This window comes from Bemisia tabaci, chromosome 7, assembly GCF_918797505.1.
Source record: "Bemisia tabaci chromosome 7, PGI_BMITA_v3".
NCBI classification, from domain to species: domain Eukaryota; kingdom Metazoa; phylum Arthropoda; class Insecta; order Hemiptera; family Aleyrodidae; genus Bemisia; species Bemisia tabaci.
Window position 1 is genome coordinate 45015643 of NC_092799.1, and position 24724 is coordinate 45040366.

Sequence of the window (24724 nt, forward strand, 5' to 3'; positions counted from 1 at the left end):
CGAAGTACTTCAGACGTAAGAACTGAAGTTTCAGATGTGTGATCCGAACCTCAGCAGCTGGACCTTAAGTGTTCGGATGCTCGATCCGAAAACTTCAGAGATCCATATGACCTAAACTTCGGGTCCCACGCACGAGGTTTCTTTCTTCGTGTATTATCCCCTCCCCCTTGTACCACTTAGTCAGGTTTATTATATCGTTGGTGCGCAGTTTCTAAAATATGTTGCCTCTGGTTGCGATTTGTCAACCAAGGAAAGAAGAGCGGAATACGAGACTCACGAGCTCGGAATTAAATCTGAGGAGATCGAAACAAGGAGGATCTCACTGTACGAGTGCAATAGGGGCGCACATTCGACGAGCGAAACAACCAGTTGCTTTTCCTCTCCTTTGTATTGCAAAGGTCGCATCACAGAGTGCTGAGTGCTTATAGGTGGAGTTGCGCGGCGGGAAGTATACGCATCAGGCGCGGCTTACCGGCCACAGAATTGCAGGCATTCCACTTTTATTGGATCAAACAACCCCCCGCAGCCCTGCCCGCCTGTGCCTGGCGCACGGTGGATCGCAAGGAGCTTTAGAGATGGCTGCATTGAAGTTCTTGTATGACACCGTCTACAAGATTAAGAACCTTAATTTACAGAAACTCAAAACTGAGTTCTTGATACTTGATCATAGAGAATATTATCCTAAAAAAATTATGCGACAAAAATGGCCAAGACGTTAGAACGAACTCTGGGAGGGCGAAGGCTGGAGTTCAAAATACGTAGTTTGAAGACCGATTTAGTTGAAATTACAATCCGTCATGATCAGAGCCCAAACTTGTTGGATCATAAAGGGGTATACGTTCTCTGTTGGCACACTAATGAGATAAACCTCCCACGCGACTTATTTTTTAGGACACGGAAGGAGGTCTCCGTCACTGTCTCGAAATTCGAATTTTTTACCCTAAAGATAAAGACATTGAAATTGTACAAGATATTCTGTATGCTAATCTAAGTAGTTATAAAAACCTCATTTTTCGAGTTTCTTTCGTACTATATGTAGAATAATTTTTGTATCAAACACATAAACTAACCTGGCTTGTGCCGGTCTTACAGGCTAATTTTAAGCATTGGGTTGGAACTTCTCAATCACTTTTTTTGAAAATTATAATCTAGATCGGGTTGCATGTCTTAGAGCTATTCAGCCATTTTTAATATTTTTATTGCCTAACGCCATTAGCCGAGGTTCATATTTTTCTTGCATTGTTTCTACTGTGCGATAAAGTTGGGCGAGTCGAGGAGAAAATTGGAAAATAAACAGCTTCGCCGAGGACCTTGCGATAAACTCTCTACTTTGAACTGCAATTTTACTTTCCATTTTTGCACCGAGAATTCGAGATTTTTTTACGGGTAGAATCTGAGTTTGCTGTGAAGCTCATTTCTTTCTCTCTTATTTCGTTCTCATCTGTTCTTATTTTTCGTTTATGGTCCATTTTTTGCCAATTATTCTTTATAATAACGCCCTTTATTTTCCAAAACAATGACTCCCTTTCTTTCTTTCTAATTCCTATCAGACAAGTTCTATAAATGAAGAGTCATAATGAAAAATATATACTGCAAAGCTCTAATATGTAATGATGACAAAAACTCATTTCTTATTAGTGTAACTGTCTTAACCTTGTTCTAATTTAATGTTTATATGCAAGTCGGCGACCACGTATATCGTTTATGGTGTTTAAAAATCTCCGCTCATATTTTATTTTTTCAGAGGAGAACAAATCGACATTATTTCTTGAAGATTTCGCAGAATTTTCTTCGCACAGAGAGGAAAATCACGGTAGTCTTTCAAAATGTTTGTGGAGTAGTTTTCCATTTAGAAAATAAAATATGACAGAAATTCTACAACGTCGCAAACCAAGACACGCGGTTGCGGATTTACACCGTCAATATGTAAAAATATGGATTCAAAGGACTTTTTGCTAAAATTATCTCTCGTTAGTGATGTAAAACATGTAAAATTTTCTTTTTGCGTGCTACTTCAATGCATATACTACCCCATTGCTATTAATTGCCATCAAATTTCTACTTTATAAAACTTCAGGGTATCGTTATTGAGAAAAAATATGGATATGTCATTTATTGGTGGCATTAGGCCTCAGAAGGGCAGCCAACCTTTGCGAAGGTACATCATGAAAAATTCGGCAAGTAATGTAAATAATTGACTCAAATCTGTGTTCGAAATAACTTTTTGTGAGACCCACGAACAGGTCTTGATTATGAAGATAACACACGAATGAACTGGTCCGAAGGATACAATATTTAAAGTAATGATCAAGCCGCCCTTTTAGGCCTTATACTTTATTTAGAGCCTCATTTGCCATGGCTGAGTCTCTCGGATTTTTACACCTGTCAATATACTCTCTCTAAGAGGGTCTTATCCACGTAAGTAACTCTGCTACGCGGGGCGTTCAACTTTTTCGTGAGGACCTTATTCTGAGTCTATATCATTTTATAGGGTTCAAATTTTGGGCTTTGTTGCCGTATAATTATTGAGGATTATGTAGCTGCTTGTGAGTCAAAGCGTTACATCGGTTAACTGTTTCGGTAACGCGTTCCGACTCCATTATCGCGTGTCAAATATCGAGGCGAGACGCTCAATCCACGCAATAACAGGACACGATTATGACCGTGGAAAGCGCGGATGGGTTGATAAATAATTCAGAGGGGTAATGTTTTTCGCCGTGAATTATCACTCTATTCCTGCCCCCGTTGATGAATTATTCATGATGAAGCGTTTAAAAAATATGTTTGTTCTCCTAGGTCTACATCAGTCAAGTTTCTTTTCACACATACATGTTTCAAGTCATCGTGTGGGTTGAGGTCGGGCCTTTGGACAAAATTCATAGGGTTCATATGTGTAGCCGTCGACGGGGAGAGCAGCCTCGCTTCACGGGAGCAAATTTTTCAAGAGGGCGGTTTTTCTCGAGTAATGGAGCGAAAAATAGGCACTACAGTTTCTCAAGGAAAACACCGTCTAGTAACTCAAATAGCAAGTTGCATAACTCAAGTACACTTTTGTGACAAAACGGACGAAAAACCGCAACTTTACTTAAGAAATGTGGAGCCTCGAAAATAGCGGATATTAAAACTTTGGACAGTTTTTTTCTCATTATCACTTTTCAAAACGACGGTTTTTGCACTATGAACTTCAAACCGCCACAAACACAAAGTTTGGCCAGTATCTTGTGATATCGATGAATGTATCGGCCAATGGCGTCGAGTGCATTACGATGTATTGATTAATCTGCCATTTAAACCAGTGCAGTGGAAAAACATCGATGAACAGGCTGTCCGCAACGAACACTATGAAAATCGATTCCTTGCCGTAGCTTCAAGGGGGAAATCCCGATAATCAATCATTCTCGTCCCTGGTATCAGCGTAAAAACGCATGAGAGGATTCAGTTTAGAACAAAGAATCCAAAGGAATGGATCTCTTTTTACCCCCAAAAATAAGGTTTACACCCGTTCTACCCTCTACCCGAAAATGTACTACGTATACTTTATGTCTGAACCACTGCTGCTAGCAAAAAAGTTAGAATTCTTTCATATCTGCACCACTGACACTTAAAAGAGGCAATACTTTTCTATTACAGCGTAATTTAATTAGAGCTTCTGTTGCAAGGAAGAACTGAGACCAGTTGAGTGCTTCACAGGAAAAGGAACCACTTTCCACAGAACTCAAACTTTAGTAATTAATATCGGGGCATAGAAGAGCGTTCTACAAATATTTGGGGCAAAGGAATTCAAACCAGACAGGAATTATGACGGTTTGAATTTTGCAGGTCAGAAAACTTAGTTCCGAGAAGAAGCCATTCAAAATTTTAATCTAATAAATAATGCAGCGTTACGCCCTCTGTCGGCACGAAAATAAACCGAACTGCCGGCGAATCATTCTTCAGGCCTTTACAGAGAGTTTTTCGTCAATATCTCGATCCAATTGTTTAACCAAACCGGTCACAAATTGCCGCACGGAGAATTTTTCCTCGATGGACTGAGATTCCTAATCCCGTGAATTGCCACACTTATTCATTGTCTTTAAAAAATCTGCCCCTACACTTGAAGGGACCCTCTTACACAAATCTACTTTATTTGCACTTAGTCAAGGCGAAATTTTTTGCTAGACACCTGAAAAGGGCTCTGTAAAAATCTCGGGCTGATTAAACAATTTCAATTTATGGTCTACACATAAATCCTAAAGAAAGAACCAGACATCAAATTGAAAAATAAATGAAAAAAATCAAGTGTCAACACAGCTAAAGATGGAAGAACTGTAATCTGGTCTCGTTGTTTGACTTTTCTATCGAATTTGAGCGACACCTTATCGGCAGAATAGAGCAGATCGCGGGTTCACGCCTCGAGCCATCGCGCCTTCAATTTTTGTGGATGCACCACGGACATCCATCAATCACGAATAGTTGTATCTCTGCGCCGTGGCCAACGCGCCTCCTTTCAATTGCTCTATTTCCATGTTGTGTTCCGTTTGTATCATTTTTGTAGTGATGCTTTAAGAGCTACGTTAGCAACATGACCAAAGGGAGGGAAGATCTGATCCGGCCTCGTTTTTAAACTTCTCTGCTGAATCTGAAGGACAACTCACTAGCAGAATAGAGCTTGGTATTGTGATTCGAGTTCACGCCTTCGTGCCTTTTGTCAGGTGTCTCTTAGTTTTGAAATATGAAAAAAGTTAAAGTTAAGTTTGCTCAAAATATGCTAGGATATGCCAAAATCAATAATAATTATTGGGGAAAAAAGAGAAAAAATAAGTCATGTAACCACATGTGAAGGGTCTGAAGCGATCCCTAAAAATCTCAGGCCGGGTCAGATTGACCCTCTTTCTTATTTTCAAAAGAATAGAAGTAACATAAATATTACTTCAAAAACTATCAAAATCAATTATGTATTCGAATACAAGTCGATTTGACCCAACTTGGGACTTAGCGTTTATAAAAAATTTTGGGCATTCAAGGGCTAAGTTCATTTTCTTATCAATCAAGAACGTTTGGTTGCATTTCCATGTGGAAATTGTATAATGACAGATTGAAAATCGAACATCCTTTCCTTAAGATGACATTTCTTAAATTACAAACTTGAATTCGCCAAAACTCCCGTTAAGTTTAACAGGTTTTGGTTTTTTTGGTCTCAAAATATTCACAAAACTTTCATGTTTGTAAACACTTTTTATTGTTTTTTGTAATTTAACATCTTTGTTACAACATTTTTTATTGTTAGGTACTTAATTCTCTTTCATTGTGACATCAATTTTTCAATTCATTGTTCCCAGACATAATAACGTAACTACGATTTAATATTGCAAAATTTCCTCTCACAATTGTATATTTTTTACTAGGAGACTGTTGGGCATCTCTGACTGAAAATGTTACTGTTGTTTTTCTGATTGTGAGAAAAAATCAGCAAAAAACTGCATTGTCATTTTCTATTAAAGGTGAAGTTGCTTGAGTCAATTTTGCAACCTTGGAAGGAGATACATTCCTTTCGTCAGTAGACGACGAATTTTGAGTTTTTGTGAACTAAAATCCCTCTTTTCGTGGACGGTCGTATATTTAAGAGGAATACAAAAAATCCGTAAAGGCAAACTGGTGATTAACCCTCTCGTATTCATGGAATATCCAATAATTCAAAGCGCAGACGGGTGACAAGCAACCCGCATAACAAGCCGCACATCGCTCCTCCGAATCTCACCTCGTAAACACCTAGTAAGACCGGGATCGACAGAGATTCCGAGCAAAATCACCTAACTCCAACCGAAACTCAACGACGGTACGCGGTTCTCAAAACCTGCAGATTTGAGATCGAGCATCCGTGCCCGTAAGTGTTATCCGTATTTAAATGCACCTGATTAAACCCCCGAACAACCCCCTGAACCGAACGCCGCGCCCCACTTGTCATACATCCGGTTGAAAAATAAGTCCCTCCCCCCTCCCCCTCGCCGCGAATCCCTTTTCTCCCCTCGGGGCTCCGGGGAAGGATTTACCCCGTGCCTTGAACGGATTACCGGAGCTTAAGAATGAATATATAGTCCGGTCGACCCCCTAAATTTGATCCGTGTTTGTGAGGCCTTAGCGTTGCTAGATCGCAGAGTCTTCGCCGACCGCTCCGCTGAAAATCGTAAGATTTCGACGATGTTCTCGGATTATCGGCGGTCCATGCGTCGTTGAAATCTATCGACGAAGGGAAAATTCGTGGAAACGTCCGATTTAATTTAATTGCGGATTGATTGAGTTGAAAATATCTCGAGACAATCATATCAATACCTAAAGTTGGGAGATGCGAATCGCGAACGCGATGTTTCGAAATCTCTGAGTCTGTTTTGTTTTTCTGAAGGAACAGAGTTGATAAGTTACGCATACTTTCAAGTAATAAAATACGAGCGCAGATCTTTCGATTTTGGCCATCGATATTCTATATGTATGGTATATTATTTCAACGGTTTAAAACATACTACGATAGAATTTTTTCTGTTCAGAGACGTCTGAAAACGATGGATTAAATCAAATATGGTAATTCTAAACGCGTTGACGCCAACGTTACACCTAGACACTGCAAGAAAAATGGAGAAAAAAACTCAGAAACTACTCTACAATATTATCTCATATAAATATCCAAATTTGGCAGTAAGGGAGAAACTGATTAACTTGAGTATTTTTTTTAGCTGCTTCGTTTTATCAGCCGGTCTCAGCAATATTAACGATACGAAGATTTTAACTTTTTATGTTTAGGCAGTGTAAGGAATTCAAAACCCTAGTAATAAGTGGTATCCGCAATGATGGAAATTCGTCAATGTAAATCCGGTGGAGCGTCTAAATTTTTTTCGAAGGAGAAAAGTAAAAGTCGCGCCCAACCCTTTCTTTTACTTTTTTATACCAAAATTTATTTTTGAAATGTATTGCATTCGGTTGATTTCGAGAAAAACACCCAGATATGTCGTGCACGTGTTATTATTTCAAATGGGGAAAGTCGTGAGCGGTAAGCTTTAAATATGATACCACTATTTCAACACCCCGGAGCTCAAATTGCCTACTCGCTCAATTGAAGGAAATTGCTGCGCGCCGCCACGCCCACGCTGCACTGATTTCTCTCGATTTATCACTCGCCGCACCTACATTTCCTCCAATTTTCCTCCACCTCTCACCCCGACATGTTCGCCAGACTTTTGGTTTTCCGAGTTTTTCTTTCTGAGCAATATCGGGAACATGGTTTAACAGCACACAGCCTAGCAACGTATTCGTGCAGTCATTTTTAATCGTTCAAATAATCGGCAATTGCAGAGAACAGCGTGATCTTAGGTAGTAGATCGTAGGTAATAGACTAATTAAAGGCACCTCACGAGAGACCCTATAGTTAGTCCATCATCTTCTCCAGGAACCACCCATTTCACCCAATATTATCGCTCTATATATACTTCCTATGTCTTCTTTGTCTATAGCTTTGTCTATCAATTTCAATAATCTGCCCGCAGACGGAAAAATTGCTGCATAATGATTTATCAACTGCAATACGTGAACCATACACCCGATTTGAAATTTATTTTATTATTGAATATAATCGTGAACGGTTACGTTTCACTCATTCGAAAAGTATAAATGCCGCAGTCTGCTTTTTAGAACTTGCCACATAAATATTCCATCTGTCTCTTGGGACACGCCACATCTAACACAAATGGAGCAGTATATTGGTGGAGGGAAAGTTAGTTTTAATATGAGTGAAAAGTTAGCTCACCTTTTGGACAATCTTGACCACGCCGCACTTAGTAGGCTCCTCTATTGATCACTTTGTGGACTTTATCCGAGTCGCTCCACTCGAATGTCAAGATGTGACCCGCCAGCAATTTCTCCGGCAAATCGCAACTTCGAATCAAAATCTGCAAATCAATTCGCTATATTCACAATTTGTTTTAGGAACATGAATGAATGGAAAATCTATATTAAAAAATGCAGAAATGTTACTGTTAATGATTCCAACCTCACTCAGATTATTGTGAAAGCTTAAACTAGCTAAAATGCGCGAGAATTGAAAAGTGGTCGAAGTTATTAAAAATTGAGCATCCGAACACATTTTTTAAAAAAAAAATAAAAAATATTTACAAAGCGGTCGAAATATTTAGAATTTTTAGAGCTATCTCTCATTGTTAGTTTCAGAGTTGATTTTTTTTCGTGCGCAGTGATTTGAGTCTACGTTCATCAAAAATTAAATCAAAATGTAATTCGGGCAAGTAATACACCGTACTTAAAATATTTTACTTGAAAATGGTTTTGTAAATGCACTCATCGCTTGTTCCTGAAAAATATGCGAAAACAGCACATCCTGCATGAGGGGAGGGGGGGAGCAATTTTTTCAATAACTAAGGAGCCGCAACCCTCCTTATACTCTTGTTTTGAATCTTAATTTTGAACACATGGGCGGAAATCGACCACCAGTGATATTAAGTAGATTTACTCATTCTGCGAGTGGCAAAAGTGGACCCATAGATTTGTGTGTCAATTACAAGTGTTAATGTCCTTCTTATCAGCTGATTTGAAAATGCAAATGAGAATGGAAAATGGAGTGCATTTGAGATGCAAGAACGTGCCTCAGGGTGCCTTCACCCCCGCCTCGTTCAGAGGCCCCCAAAAATGAGAAATTAAACCTCTTTTCCACGTAGCAAACCAGAAAAATTGAATACAAAATGTGTCATCCTTTAATTTTCTACATGATTTATTTCAACTTCTTTCTCGCGCAGTTTTTTGGTTGGTAAAATGTCATTTACAGGTCCGGGTGTTTTGTGCAGGAAAATAATCCTTAGAGTTACGAATCATGTGAAAAAAAACCTAGAAAATTCAGAGGAAAGGGGGAAAGGAAAAACAAGTAAAATAATAGAAAATAAGGAAATAAATCAATAAAATAAAAGGGAGAAACAAATTTTAGTTCGAAGGAAACTTGCACCACGGAACCACCACGCCTCCAACCGCTTATCCTCACGCAAATAAAATTATCGCGCTTGTCAGTTATCGGCGGATTAGCACGAGTCATATACACCCCTGGATCTGGACGTATAAAGGGGAGCTCTGCCCTGCTAAGGTGAAACGCCGTATGAACCTTCAGGCGTTGCCAAATCTCCTTTCATAAAACGCGAATTTTCTGGTACACTTACTAACGTTTTCTTCCCAATTTTTTAGCTAATTTTGTTCACAATCTCACCTAAAGATTCTGAAAATGTTAAGGAAAAATATCCATAACTTTTCTCTAAAATAAACATTTTATCGAAGGAAACTTGGCAACTCTCGAATGTTCATACGGCGTTTTTCCTTAGCACGGCAGAGCTGCGTAGCCTCCCCTCCGTAACCAACATCGTGCTTTCCTCTCAAAGCTTGTCGAGCAACAGGTCCAGCCGTAGGACGAGGTCACACTTGACAGTTGCAATTCGTGACACTCAAATCACGGAAAAATTAATTTCAAAAGATTTGCCTCACCCGATGCCTTCCCGATTATATGCGGGAGCAATCAATGGATTTCCTAAGCACGCTGTCGGGTTTTTTATAACGAAAAAGTTCTCTCCGCTCTACAGCGTGCAGGCTTTAAAAATGAGGTTTTGTAGATTCCATCAGAGGAGGAAAACTCATTTGAGAGGAAATCGTTCGATCCCTCAAAGGATTGAATTCCTTTTTTTCTGTACGATAGCTCAATTATTTGACGTAGTTCTTCATTCTTCGCGGCGGCTTGTAGGATAGGGTATTTGGTGGGTTTTACAAATTGATTCCCTCCAGACACCGTGCGCGTCCGGGTTTTCTGGTGCTGCATGCCTGGGGATTTTCATGGAATGAGGATGACTACGGTCTCGCTTTCAAGAACAAAAAAAAAAGAAAAATACACCCCCTCTCTGGAGCACTTGGCATGATGGATTTCATGAACCTACCTTTATATGAGGTGTAATTTATTGAGCGCTCATATCTTAAAGTTTGCGCTTTTTGCTTTCAACCCCCCTCTCCTCCCCCCCCCCCTCCGAACACTAGAATGCAAGCACCGCAGCGATTCAGAGGCTTAACAGCTCAAAAACAAGATTGTAAAGAGCTACAGATCACCTTGAAAGGTCAGCCTATCATATCATTTTTCATACTTTCCATGCAAATTACGGAGAATATGCACTTTTTTCAGATGTATTTCTCTGAAAATAGTGTGGTTTTCGCTAATTTGATAACCGCATTTAAATTAGCGTAAATTTTTCATCCAAAACCTATAATTCTTTTCGCGGTCAGGGCCGGATTTACCTACTTGCCACCCATGGGCCGCCTGTATTTTGCCGCCTCCTTCTCATTCGTTTTGAAACATCAATAAAAACCATCAAATGAACGTGCCAGCGGGGGAGGGGTGCATGAGACGCGTTTACTCGTGTTGAACACATGTTTTGGGAAAGCCCTGTCAACACTACTAGAAAAAGTCACGGAACTTTGCGCGAAAGTTAAGTTTCGTAAACCTATCTCTGTGTGGTCAAGGCCTTCCATTCATAAGAAATGAACGAAAAAAAATCTACGACCCATGATCGATGCTCATCACATGGTCTTTGGTCCAGGTCTGACATCAGGGGAGAACGCAATAGTGTATTTCCTTCGGAAAATACACTAAAAATTATGAAAGAACAAACATAATTGTGTATTAATTATTTTAACTTCCGCCGCCGCGCCGCCGCGCCTCGCAGACCGCACTGTGTTCGACGCAATGCGTGAAGTATTCACCCAGTCTTGTAGGCGCTATCCGTTTCACGCTGATCGCACTATGTTTGCCGCAATGCGTGAGGTATTCATGCATTCTTGAAGGCGCTATCCGTTCCACGCTGTCCGCAATGACCGCACTGTGATTGATGCAGTGCGTGAAGTATTCGTGCAGTCTTGTAGGCGCTAATATGTGTTACATGCCGATTGCCGCGCCGAGGGCTTCTCCTTTTCGAATCAAGTCCTCGTCATCATTTATTTCTAAGTCGCGCCGTTCCAGGCCAAATTACGTGTTTGGTTTCTCTCTTAACTCGACTAATTAAAGGTGCTGTCTCTTGTATCACTGATGAAAGACGACAAAATTAGAAATTACTATACTCTCAGAAAATGAAAGATTTGGTCGCCTTTTCTCGTTTGTATTTTTTTTTCTAAATCCGATGTTTTTTTATACCTACATTTAAAAAAATTGCAAAATTTGCCGCCCCCTATAGATTTGCCGCCACGGGCCGCGGCCCATGTTCCGGCCCTGTTCGCGGTATGTAAAAACTCGCCTGAATTGTCTTTGGTCATGCCCATGATAAAATAATGTGCGCTTACATTTAAGAATTTTCTTCTGTTACTTTGCTTTATTCTCTTCTTTCTAAAAGCGTGCTATAGTTACACAAAAGTACAAGTATTCAAAGTTGCCCCCAGTCAACAAAAAATGTATTTCATAAAAGTAAGCTCTCGCTGAAAGAAATAACAATTAACAAAGAGTTTACATGGAATATTAAACGTAAGGTAGTTGGTTTTTTCTTCTTCTTTATTTTCATATTTTCTTTGGCGATCCGAATATTGTGAACATCATAGTGTATAATCCAATCAAAATTCATCAATTCATCACTGTGCAGGCTATTCAAAAAAAATGTAAAACGGTTGTTTCCCAATTCTCATCGGGGTCAATTGTGGGGACAAACCAGAAGATGGTATACAACTTCTTTTAAAAATATTCATCAGGACAGAAAGGATCTCTTAACGTGCCTCATTCAACCATGCGAGAAATTCTTCGTTACGCAACGTTTTGAGTACCAAAACTTTCCCCTACATGAACTCTCATCCTTGCTCCCCAACGTTAAAGTGAGGAGAGAATCAATTTCTGACGAAAAGTTCCAAAAACTCGGTCCAGAGTAAGAGGGGTCTTACAACAAAACGCTTTTAAAGAGTTCAAGGACACCTCGGTCTCCCCGTGCGAATTAATCGTATCGAACACGTTTTACCCCAGCGATATCAATGCCTAAGAGGTTGGAAAATAACAATCTTGAGTACCTCAACCCCGCCAGGGCGACAAACACAATCAAACTCACTGTTTGTCAAGAAAATAAGCGCGTGAGATATTCGGAGCGTCTTGTAATTCATTAAAAGTTTCCTCCATTACATGATAAATCAATTCGTGGGAAATATTTACATTTAAATAAAAAAAAATGAAAGAAAAACAATCGCCTGAAACTCCCCTCTCGCCTTGTGATTTTATTCTTCTTGCTCTCCCGCGACGATTGGCGTCGCGTATCGGGTATCGGGAGCTTTCGTCGGAAGTTTCCGAGGGGACGAATTAAAGTTCGAGCAACTTTTCTTTTTACTCCGGTAAACAGCGAGCTTCTTTGAGCGTAATCGTGCCGTTCATGCTTTACGATGATTTTTCACTGCGTCCCTCATAAACGTCTAATATCAATATCATCGCTGCATCCTGCCGCTTGCCCTCTTCCCTCGCTTTCTTTGTTGTTTTACATCGGAGCGGAAAGCGCCTTCATTTCGTCACGCGCAACCCGCACTCCTGCGTGACATTTCCCACAATGAAAGGGGCTCGTAAATATTGTGGATGGCATATTTTCATTATAAGAATTAAATTGGAACCAGGTTCCATTATATACCTCATATGTGCCAATATTGTAGGGGAGGGATCCAGGGTTGCAATTTTTCATGAAAAATAAAATCTTGAAATTTCATGTGAAATGTTTCAGGAGATTTCAGAAACAATGAAAAATATTTAAAAATATTTTCGAAATGAAATGCAGAATTAAATGAAAGGCGACTGGTTTTCGCTTTTTGGTGTTTTTTAGTGCGTGTCGCACACCCAGCTCCTGACAATATGTGCCATATTTTTCCCAGCTTTGTGAAATTTCATGAAATATTTCGCGAAATTTTCAATATTTCAAATTTTTCGTTTCGCCTGTGCAGTCCTGAAGAGACCTTAGTCCACAGAGGCAAAATTTTTAGTGAAGTGATTTTTGTCGAAAGTGGTAAGGTAGAGGGAAAAAATGTTATGTCCAAATCGCAGCTAAAGAAATCGACTGTATGACTTAGACTTTGGTTCAAGGAAGTTACTTTTAAGCGCTCTATTCTTTTTTAGCCTCAAATATACCCGTGAATCCTTAAAATATTCTACTTTTTGTTTCAGAAAATTAAAAATGGTTCTGACCGTTTTAAAATCTACGATCCACGAACTCCTTTCTTTTGTATTTTGCATGTGATTTTTTATGTTCAGGTGCGGATGTTCTGAGATATACACTCATACCATTTGGTACACAACTATCTTTACAATTTTGAAATGTCATGGTTCTTTGTCATTATTTATTTTTAACAATTTATAAGTGCAGTATCCTATCATTTAATAGCTTCATGGAGAGAATGTTAGAAAGATAGGAAGATTATTATTTTGGCCGAATGAACTAATCCCTAGAGTATCTGTATTTAGATTCAAGACATCCTATACAAGGTAAAGCGATGGAAAAGATTTAGTAGGAGCGATCCTATGTATTTTTTCATAAATTTTTCTTTTAATGAAACCTCCATTCAACGGTGAGCTTTCTATTCATCTGCTTAATGACATGGTGAGTAAAATAACGATACGATGCCGTGTTAATTTTTTCGAATTCAAGTTCCGGATATTTTCCTTGATAAGGCTTGATCGATCCGTCGGAGCGGGAGGGAAACGGGGGCAGCCGAGGAGAGGGTGCTTAAAATACTGCAGCGGTTTTGAGGGGAGAGAAAGGAAATACTAATCAAGACGTCAATTTCACGATCCAACCATTAATTTTTATCAGCCGCCGGGAGTAAAGGCGATTGGGCTGGAAGCACTTCGGAGTGACGGGAAAAATCCGCGAAGAATGATTCCCGGACGGATTTTTGAGGTGAGAAATAAAATTAGCAGCCGCGGAACGCAATCCTTCGAAATTTAACTAATCTTAACTCGTACTCACATTAGTGAGCTCGAAATTGCTACGTCAGAATTGCTGGGGCTCTCTATTGTACACCCTCCAACCCAACCCTCGGTCCGACTCCCAATGTGTCGCTCCTCTGACATAAGGGCGTACTCTATTTCGGCGTTCGCCCTAAAAAACAGCATTAATAAAAGCTCTCTGAGCCCCTTAATTCTCATTTTTTATGACAGTTCGTTCTGCTATTATTTTACCAGGCTGATTTTTCATGATTTCTTCCACTACCGATGGGAGACAGTCATTAGATGAGCCTGTTCTATAGAACTTATTCGATACATCAAACAGGTGAGATTGTATTGATATCGATTGGTTCAACATGTGAACATAGCCTAATGAGTCAATTGAGTAATCTGAGGGAACGGGTTTCTAGTGGTAGGTTTTTTATTCCTATGAGTATAAAATGGTAATGAAAAGTGAAATGGTCAGAAATTTTCTCATTTCCAGCTTTTCCATATTAAATCCTAAAATTTTTGTTTGAGGTTATGTTCTATTGTTTTGGACCAAACGGTACATCAAACCACTATCGAATGCGATCTATCTAAATTTTCGTTTATACTCCCATTTTCAAAATTATCTGTAAAGTCGTTAATAGCCTGAGACGCTGAATGTCTTAAAATTATACTAACTAACTAAGTAACTAACTATTTAGGGCAACTCACGGGGGTCTGCCAAGCGGACCTAAAAGAGCGCGAAGCGCCCTCTGAGGGTTGTGCCGCGTAGCGGCCAGGGGACGTACCTCCTATGAAAGTTAGAAGCGCAAAAAGACTTATCGCAAATTTCAGTTATGCCTTCATGTCCGTAGAGAACGTACTGCGCCTGACGATCTAAGTCACGTCGCTGAATGAACTAATCATATTGGTGATGAGATTTTGAGCTTCAACAGTTTTACCTGTTGCTTTTACCTCCTTCTCCTTCTCCTCTCCCTTTTTTCTTTTATCACCGAAAGAAAATGTCATTCTTCGTTGCACTGACTTTCATAAGCAATTACTGGGCTGGATGCCGGGACTGAACACAGTTTTGATATATTTTTATTTCAACACTGACGACCTCATAAAAGTAAAACAGATACGCTCAAATTGGGGGCGAGGGGCGTAGTAATAATTTTCCTCTTCCCTTTCTCAAGACTTGAAGATTTTTACCTTAGCTGTACAATTTTTATCATTTCATTGGGATGTTGGAGGGTTTTTATATATTTTTGACGATCTTTCCGATAAATCTTGTGTTCTCTTCATGCAAAATAATCTGCTCTCCCATTCCCCCTTCACAGAATTCAGTTGAACGGATACAAATTATTAGAATTTGACCAAAAAAGCTTTACCAGTTCAAATATTTATGTATTTATTCATTCACTCATTTAATCTGAAAGGAAAAACTCGATTGACAACGAAATATCCAAATTCTTGTTCGACACTTATCATACTCGCAAAGATTATTGAATGAAACTTTTGACCTTGTATAGTCCTGCGTTTGTCTTGAAATATACGAAATGTAAAAGGTAGTTAAGAAAAAAAAAATGAATAATAGTCCTTTTGTATTAAAGGTATCGAATATCCTAAATAACTTGCAGCATACGCTCGCTTTCAATGTTCACAAGGCTGTGTGGCTTTTTTATACGCTCTTTTGTATTGAACTACTGATTTCTCTTTTTAATATTCAAACGAAAGGGACTATCCTGTTCACAATTTTTGCAATTTTTCCCTAAAAAATGAACCTACTGCAACACAAGGGAAGAAGAGACGAGGAATCTGTAATAAAAAGTAGTAGAACTGGAATACATTTTGCAACAACGAACTAGCTATTTCTGACTCCACTTAGAAAATGACATATAAGTCGTTTTTTTTCCTTTTAAGGGGTTTTTATGAATGATCCCGAAGTATCAGTTCCTAAATTACAATTAATGCAGTTCAACCGCCAACATTTCGTCAATTTTGCAATCAAAGCTGAAAAGCTCCTTCATCTCACTGGGTATGCAATTCCGTCTCCGAAGAGTTAAAATAGTTGCTCAAGGAAGGGGCGTTTAACTCGAGCATTTTGTAGAATGGTCATTGACACTTTTTTGTGCTGTAGGTATTAATTATTTGACTATTATTTTATTATTTGAGTGCTGCCAAAGGCACTTTAATGACCTGACGAAGTTTTCATGTATGTCTGATTCCGCACGGGCCACGATCTGCTGGCTATCCAATCTGAATTTTCTTGCATCGAGTAAAAATTCGCGACAGAGTGTGGCATTGTGGCAACAAAGTCGAAACTTTTACCCCGGTCACTACGGAACGGGTTTCCGCTTTTAATTAGTGCTTGAATTTTGAACAGCTTGTCACAAACTGTCGTCAGAATAACTACAATTAATTTGACTTTATATTCTTTTATCGCCGTGTTTCACCTTTCACAGTCAGGGCACGTATATAGTCATTCAGAGACGAACTTTTCTACTGCGAGTCTCGGTGAAGTCATCCGTTTAATTCTAAGATTTTATTAGCCCCTGAGGCCGTTCATTAGTGTTTATGGCTTTTGAATCGCAATAAAATACAACTACATCATGGCACATAGTAATAAAGGAATTTCTCACGGCTGGAAAATGAACGCGGTAACGGCAGGTTTAAATTGTGAGCAGATCCAATTACGTGCAAAAACAAAAAGTCCACGAAAATAATTTACATTAATACCGATTTTCCATCAACTACTTGCCACCCTTCTTTCAGTTTAATGCTTAACACAAGGTGATAATATGAGGGCCTGATCTCTTGAATTGTACGACTCAAACTGTACTTGAAACTGCATAGCATACATAACTGACCAGGAAACTTATCAGAACATAGTATTATAAGCTTAATTGGGATACTTATGGATATGTTAGTATTCTTAGTGGTTAGTAGAAAAATATTTTTAGGCGTCTGCGGGAAAACTTCCACTTTTTACTCTTTGAAGGTCTGCGGAGACGTATGCTGTTTGAAAGAAAAACTCTATTTATCACTTTTATCAAGAATGAATAAAACAACGCATAATACATTATTGATCGAGTAATTTTTAGATATAAATCTTGCTGACAAAAAGAAATCATTATACTATGATTTGTTTTCCTTAATATCTTCTGGGTCTTCTCGTGAAAGCTCTAATTACTCTATATTACTTTTTTTCTTGTAAATAATGTACATTAAAAGTGCACTTCCTAGGTTTAAAATAAGGCACAACGCGCTCATTTTATGAAAAATTAGGTGTTAAAATTAGCTACAACAAATTATTTTTTTGAAAAAAATAAGAAAAGAACATGCTAAGAACCCCAGATATGATAATATCTTTCCATGAAGACGATCCTAGAAAATCATCTCTATTGAACGTCTTTTCAAAGAAATTATTTTTCACTTAATTAATTTGCTGTTGATTCGCAATGAATGTATGAATAATTATGAAGAATACATGAAAAAAAGTGAGGCTGAACACTTTTTTCATTAAAAAAGAAAAAGGAAAAAAAAAGTTTTTAGCTCATTTTATCAAGAAAACTTTCAGATAAGAGAGGGGGGAGGGGGTGAATCTTGCTTGCAGAGTTTTCCCTTTCCGACCAAATCTCAAAATATAAAATTCTTCACTCGACTCGAATAAAATTGCCATATTGAAATTTTATCATCGTGGATTAAGGTCCTTTTTAGACGGTCTTAATTTTTATCATTTTTCAACTTCCTCATACATTTCTGCCAAAAAAACGCCGTGAATAAACATAAAAAAAACTATGGACGCGACACAAGTTAATGCTAACGTTTGAATGCAACCATATCTACACGATGGCCGTCCGTATTGCATTCAATAAAATGAAGGCGCTTCGAAATTTTTCTCTCCGTAGACTAAGGTCCTTGACGATCACATCATATAAAAAAGAGGGAACACACATGGCTCAGTAAAAGAGGGTAATAGCATGAGGAAATCAAATAAGAGCTAATGATAAAAGGTGTACCTGGGCGAGAGCTTTGGCGCGAAACGTCCGACTCGAGGCAGGGAGACAGGAGGCGACGCAGAACGAGCAATCGGGACAGACTCAACCAGTAGACTAACAATCGCGGCGCAACAAGGGACGCCACGCGGAGTCGAGCCCAACGCCACCCGCTTCGCCTCGACTTCCCTTCGCTCGATGGTGAATTGCATCAACCTCGTTTTCTACCATTTGTTCCCCCGAATATCGCCTCCTTCCGGGAAGAGTATTACAAGCGCCAAAATGTCAACTTTACGAGTGACAAAAAACTGATTTACGACGGCAAGGAATGTTACTTCGGTTTGAATTTTGGCACATTGGCAAAGGATGCGCTTCTAATTAACTTAATGAAATTAGGGGAAGAAAAAATGAGAACACTGGCGATATTAATATTGCGTTCGGCGAGGATGTAGTATGTTTTTCGCGGGGGGTTTTAGTCTAGGACCGAGGATTCTCATCCAAAATTTGGTTTTAGACGATCAAAATTTGACCACGCTTCGCAATAATTATTTAGGACTACTTTTTCCATCTCACGTTAGAAACATCAGCACGTTAGTTTTCCAATGCAGATTAGAGCCTTTACTAATCAGTCAGAAATTGTAGTTCTTCATCGCAAAATGAAGCTTAATTCATTAAGAAGTAAGCCTTTTTCGGGCAAGCTTATCCTTGGTGCAAAAACAAAACTCCATGAAGCTCACGACAACTTCAAACTTTCTCAGAAAATTGCAATAAATAACCAACAGCTGTCCTGAGTTCCTCTTTTGACATTCTCTGATCTTAGATATTTTCCACTCATAATAGAATTGAAAAAATGTACGAACCAAAAAGTTAAGAAACCACCTTACGGTTAACAGGATTGATCAAGCTAGCCGGCCATTCCTCGGTTGAAAAAACAAGCATCTTAGTTCACCACGAAGACAACCTCCATCAAAATAGAGCATAATATAATCCTCTACCGCGGTAGTTATCGAAACTACCGCACGGCACCTGGCACATTTTCGGTTCATATATTAACCGAAGGTTCTCAAGTCATTCCTCCGAAACTTCGGCTCACCACACCGAAGTTCGGTTCTGTCAACTGAGAAGGTCGGTTCGTGCGACAGAAGGCTTGGTTCTGAAAACAGCAAGAGCATGCACTATACTTATCGGTTCGTATAACCTAGGTTTTTTCCCCGTGGCATTGGAGTTAATCTTAAGATCAGAGATTACTACTATAGGAATAGATGCAGGGCCGAAGGTTATTTATCGTAATATTGAGGAACCTTTTAAGGTCTCTCGAGATGCATAGAGAGTTCAGTTTTTTTGTTTTTTTGTTTTTTTTTTGCGATATGAACCCGGTACTGAATAAATTCGTTCGTATGACCTAGGATTTTTTCCTCTGTTTGCATTAAAAAAAAGAGGTTTAACGCAGGACACGCGAGCATATTTAAGTGATTTAATGGCACTTGGGAAAGAGGGATAGCTCCAGCATCCCACCAAACGAGGCGCTGTGCCAAAAGGGGAGAAGAGCCCTCGAACCCAAATAGTTCGTCGGTCTCAAAGGGATTCGATCTGCGCTGCTCCCAGGAATACCGATGCGATATTGAAACGGAAGTCGAAGGACTTAGTCGATTTCTTAAGGTGTGATTTTAAATATCTTTCGCTCCGACAACAACGACTCAAGTGGCTCATGCGCAGTGGCACATCGTGATCTTGAGTTGAGGGTATACCCGACTGTAGGGAGGAAGTTTTAGAGTTTGACATCGATGTTGCCTCGTGGGGGAATAATAATTATCGAATTCGGTAGGCTGATGGTGTGAGAAAAACAGAGGACCGCGGCTCCGAGAGTTAATTTTGTCTTTCAGTCGTGAAGAGTCGGCCGAGAGGCTTAATATTCCGCCTCCGAAATCAGCCCGGAGCGTGCCGAGCTTGCATCGATCTTTGAGGATACAAAGAGCTTGTTCAAGAAGACGCCCATCGCCTTTTGAATATTTCTCCCCGGAAAAAAACTTAATTTAAAAAGAAATAAAAAAAATGTCCAGTATTTGTGAAAGGAACTCAAGAACCCTTTTTCCTTGGCCTGGGAGCTTCGGTTGCATATTTTTCCAATATTTGACTGTATTTAATGACTTGAATGGAGATGTTGCATGTGTGAGGGATTTGCGATTTGACTGTAGATTCTTATGCAAAAGTTCGCGAGAAACACGATGGTGTCCCTGGTTTTCTCTGAAATTAACTCAAAAAGCTCTCAAGTTGAGGCCAAAATGGAGGGGATATCCCACGCTATCCTGAGAGTCCACCTCTACAAGACAAACTCTCCATGCGAAGATAGGGAGCAAATACATTAGCAAGGTTGCCGTGTTTTCAGTTTGGAGTCCCCAAATAAAGAGGCAGCCCTGTCAATGTATTGGCTCCCTATCTTTGCATGGAGAGTTTGTCTTGATGTAGAAGTGGACTCTCAGGATAGCGTGGGATATCCCCTCCATTTTTGCCTCAACTTGAGAGCTTTTTTTGAGCTTTGAAGTTGATTTCAGATAAAACCAGTGGCACCATCGTGTTTCTCGCGAACTTTTGCATAAAATCAACACTCAATTCAAAAATTTCTCACACATGCAACATCTCCATTGTTTCAGCTCGACTTAAGCAGAACGATATCGCCTTTAAGAATTTTTCTTCAAGATGGAGATGAGTGGACAAGTTGGATCGAGCGATATTCTTGCAGAGATACTCAATAATTTTGAGATTTACGCATATTTCCCAATAAATGACAGGAGATGTACAAAAAAAAACAAGCTGGCAGTAATCCATCCTCTCAGGACTAAAATAAATGTCCTGCCAGTATGAAGACTCTTAATTTATTTAATAAAAGTGTCAAAAAAGTAATTTTTGGTCGAGAAACACACCGAAAAAAATAATATGCTGTTTCAGCATCTAGGATGTCAAAAATGTGTCTGGTGATCCCTAGATGCTGCCTTTACTGCCCTCGCAGTTAATTTTACATCCTGTGAATGCAAATTCAACTGCGGGAGCAGTAAAGGCAGCATCTTGGGATCACCAGACACATTTTTGACATCCTAGATGCTAAAACAGCATATTTTTGTTTCAGTGCATTGCTACCTGACACATTAACTGCATTTTGGTGGATCCTGGATCCTGCCTGTCTTCGCGAAATGGTTGAGGTCGATTTACCGTTAACACCTTCAAAAACGTTCTTATTCATTGAAACCGCTAGTGGATTTTATGGCGTCTAAAAAATTTTGGAAGACGACCCCAGGGATTTCTAGGACTTCAGCGGGAGCAAGGACCGTTCGCGGTGAGGGAGCGGGCAGCAAATGACCGCGGAAAACAACACAAAGGAAACCGGAGTTAACAAAGTTTAAAAATTAAGCCTCAGCGCGGTCCCTTGTTGAAATTTCGTTACGTTTTGTCATCGGCTTAAGTTTCCAAGTCGCAGTCACCAAGCGAGCACAAGTTACCCGAGTTGTCAGAACAGGAATAATTGTCATTCCTTTTACTCTAGTTTACCGACAGAGGCCGTTTTAGCTGATCTTCGGAACAAACAGGAAACCACGGAAAAGTGCATTGGAAAAATGAGATGCAGCTCATTACCTCAACAGCAATGCGAAAAAGTGTGTCAATAACTCCAGTCATAGGGACTAAATCAAAAACCGAATGCCAAAACGGAAACATTAAATCGTTTTGAAATTTAATGGAATAAAATTACAATTTATTTCCTTGAAATTGCGATATTTTAACATCATTTAGTCTATAAATACCGATTTTTTAAAGTTTTAAACTATCAACAAAACAAGTTCCGTGTGTGAGAAAGGCAGACAATTTGCAATGCAAACAGAATCCGAACTTATTTCAAATCTATTGCAATGAATTTCACCACGAGAAGCCCCTTCAATCAGTGGGTAGACAACATGCGCAACACTCCAACACAATAGCAATGACTTAGTAGGTATGTATTTTCAATTAATAGCAATCTGCGCTACTTGGATAGTAAGATTTGAGATACATAGAGATGATACAGGCAAAAAACAATATAAATCCGCAGACCGTGAAACTCCAAAGCCACGTTACTCGTTTGCGAGGTTTAAAAATCTCCCACGCTTCCCCACAAAATGCCGTCGAATAGGAATTGAGGTACCATTTTTCACGTCCGTCATCTTGAATTTTAGAACTTTGACTTAACAACATGATACCTAAAATCTAAAATCAGTTTTGGATTCATTGTTGAAAATCGATTCCGTTGCATATTTATCATTCGATAGCACATCATGAAGGGGAGAGGCTAAACATGTGCATACTGAATGTAACCTACCAGTGAAATTTTTCGGAAGGAGACGATATTTAACTCTCTATAGGCGCCATCAGATTCCGAGAAGCTGGCGGCATACATAAATGGGTTGAATTATGTGAAGATAAACTTATTTTCCTTCAAATTCTGCTGACCCCCTCCCCCTGTAAATACTCATGTTGCCATGTTGGACTAATATGTTAGAATCAGTCTGTCTACGTCCAGTCTCTTCATTTCATTATTTGCTAACGTATGATCTAGATTCATAGAATGGGATCAATTTTTAAAGGGAATCCAAATTTGAGCTTAGATTTGGATATCATGCGTTTTGAGTCACATTTTTCAAAATTCCAAAATTCAAGATGGCGGACGTGGTCTAAAGTGCTATCCCGGCTTCTGTTCGATTGATTTTTGTGAATTTCAGTATTGGAGGTTACTTTTGTCGGAAAACTCGACTCGACAGACACAGCGGGCGTGGTCAAAAATGCTATCTTTGTGCCTCCGAAATCATTCAACCATGCAATCGAGGTATGTATTCTTTCTCTGTTAATTTCCAAAATCAATTAACTCGCAGCTCATATAGACCTTGATATGGATTTGCTTTTCAACACTCGTCTGTGTTAAAACTGGATATTTAAATTTGTAGGAGAAATTGAAGGGCTGTTCTTAAAAATTTATCAAACACTACAGTATTTTTTTCCCCTTCTTTTTTTTTCTAAGACGATCTATGATGAAAAATCTGATTTCCTGCTCCTATTAATTTGAACATCTTGCTCATGGAAAATTATTAATTAAATCAAGAGGAAATCAAAAGAGGAATTTTGCAACATGACAGGCTTGAAATACTGCAAGGGTTGTGCTATTTTTGCATCATTAGCAACTAAATCAATATTCACCTCCCACTGAAATTCTCCCCCCTCCCTCCCCGAAAAAGTACAAAAAGAATTTTTTTCCCCCCCATTTTTTGACGAAAATGAACAGCATGTGAGTTAATGTCGTTTGCGATTAATAATGCTCAAAGTTGCACTTTATCTTACTGTCTTAGGAATGCTCAGGCTCACGCACCCTTCTTTCAAATAAAGTTTTATTTAAGTTCTTTCGGCCCTGATCCCTTTAAGTGATAGGGATTGGAATTCATTGTTCAATGGGCACCACTGTTGAGCCTTTGGTGGTTGACATTTCGAGGCCTCTTTCCCCCTCCTCAAAAACAATAGGTAAGAAATGAGGAAGATAAAATCCCATGAAAAGGTAATAGCTTATTCCGAAGAGAGGGTGTCAAAATTTGGCAGCCAGGCATTCTGCAGGTTCCGTAAAAAATTACTGTTTTTTTCTTATAACTTGGACAAAAAGGAAATCAGAGGCTTCAGACCTCACGAGCCTCCCCTTCATCCATCGGACAACCCTGACTCCGCAGTTACACAATTTGTCAACCCCCTCTGCACCCCCTCCACCCAAAGGGCGCGGCGTGAATTGCGATATATCGATTGTTATGCCATTTAACCCTGTGGAAAAGAATCGATAAACAGGGCGTTCGCAGCGAACACCTTAATGATCGATTCTTTATCATAGGTTTAAATGGCATAACAATCGATACATCGCAATTCACGCCACGCCACTGCCTCCACCCCTATCTGTTGAGGAGCCTCTCAAAACCCATTCATTAATTTCAGTGTCGACACGATCGCTCACTCAATATCGATGATGCCGCCTCCTTGGAAAAAATCGCCAAATTTTCCTTACTTCGGGCCCTCGAAAGGCCGAGATTCCCTATCGATTTTGACGATTCATCGCACTCATCTGCTCTTGACGGCCGTTATACAAATGAGACGAAGCGATGGATGGAGATGTTCTCCTCTTAGGTAGCCCTCTTAGTAGCCTCTCCGTCTCGGTAGGTGTTGGAGCGTGTAGGCGGATAAATGGGTGCATATAATGCTGCCCTCCTCACGTAAGGACGTATCTCAATTTCCACGTGAGCCCTGGTTTACGTATTAACCTATGCTTTTGGGGGTTCGTGCGGAAATCTAGGTACGGTCTTATGTCGGAGGAGCGACGATAATTTTTCTTACGTCGGAGCAACGAGGATTTTCTCTGAGGGTGCTAAAAACACCAATCCATGGTGGTTATCGAGGCGCCTTGAACACCCACACTGGAAAAAAAAAACACATTGGATCTAGAGTCCAGACTCTTGAGAACATTGACAAGAAAAAATACTCTTGATTCAATCGGATTTTTGCTGGAATCAAAACGAAATCCGCTTAAATTACACTGGGTAAAAAAAACCTCTTGGACCAATGCCGAATTGCATTGACTTAAGAGTGCAGTTTCTTGTCACCGGATTTAAGAGTCTTAAACTCTTGTTTCAAGCGGATTTTTCATTGATTCAAGCGAATTTTGCATTGATTCAAGCGGATTTTGCATTGAAACAGGAGTCCAGACTCTTAAATCCGGCGACAAGAAACTGCACTCTTGAACCAAAAGGTTTTT

General features: G+C 39.5%; 1 protein-coding gene across 3 annotated transcripts in view; it reads right to left on the reverse strand.

Annotated features, from left to right (window-relative positions):
- LOC109039742 (calcitonin gene-related peptide type 1 receptor) overlaps positions 1–24724 on the reverse strand; it is a 164117-nt gene that overhangs the window by 123240 nt on the left and 16153 nt on the right. For 2 of the 3 annotated variants that reach the window (XR_011900195.1, XM_072302230.1), the window contains exons 1-2: positions 17944–18091; positions 7775–7916 (exon numbers count right to left, since the gene is read on the reverse strand). The gene's annotated coding sequence lies outside the window, so the exon portion shown is untranslated. Of the gene's footprint in view, positions 1–7774; positions 7917–17943; positions 18092–24724 lie in introns of those variants that run through there. The other variant, XM_072302231.1, reaches the window with a different exon arrangement.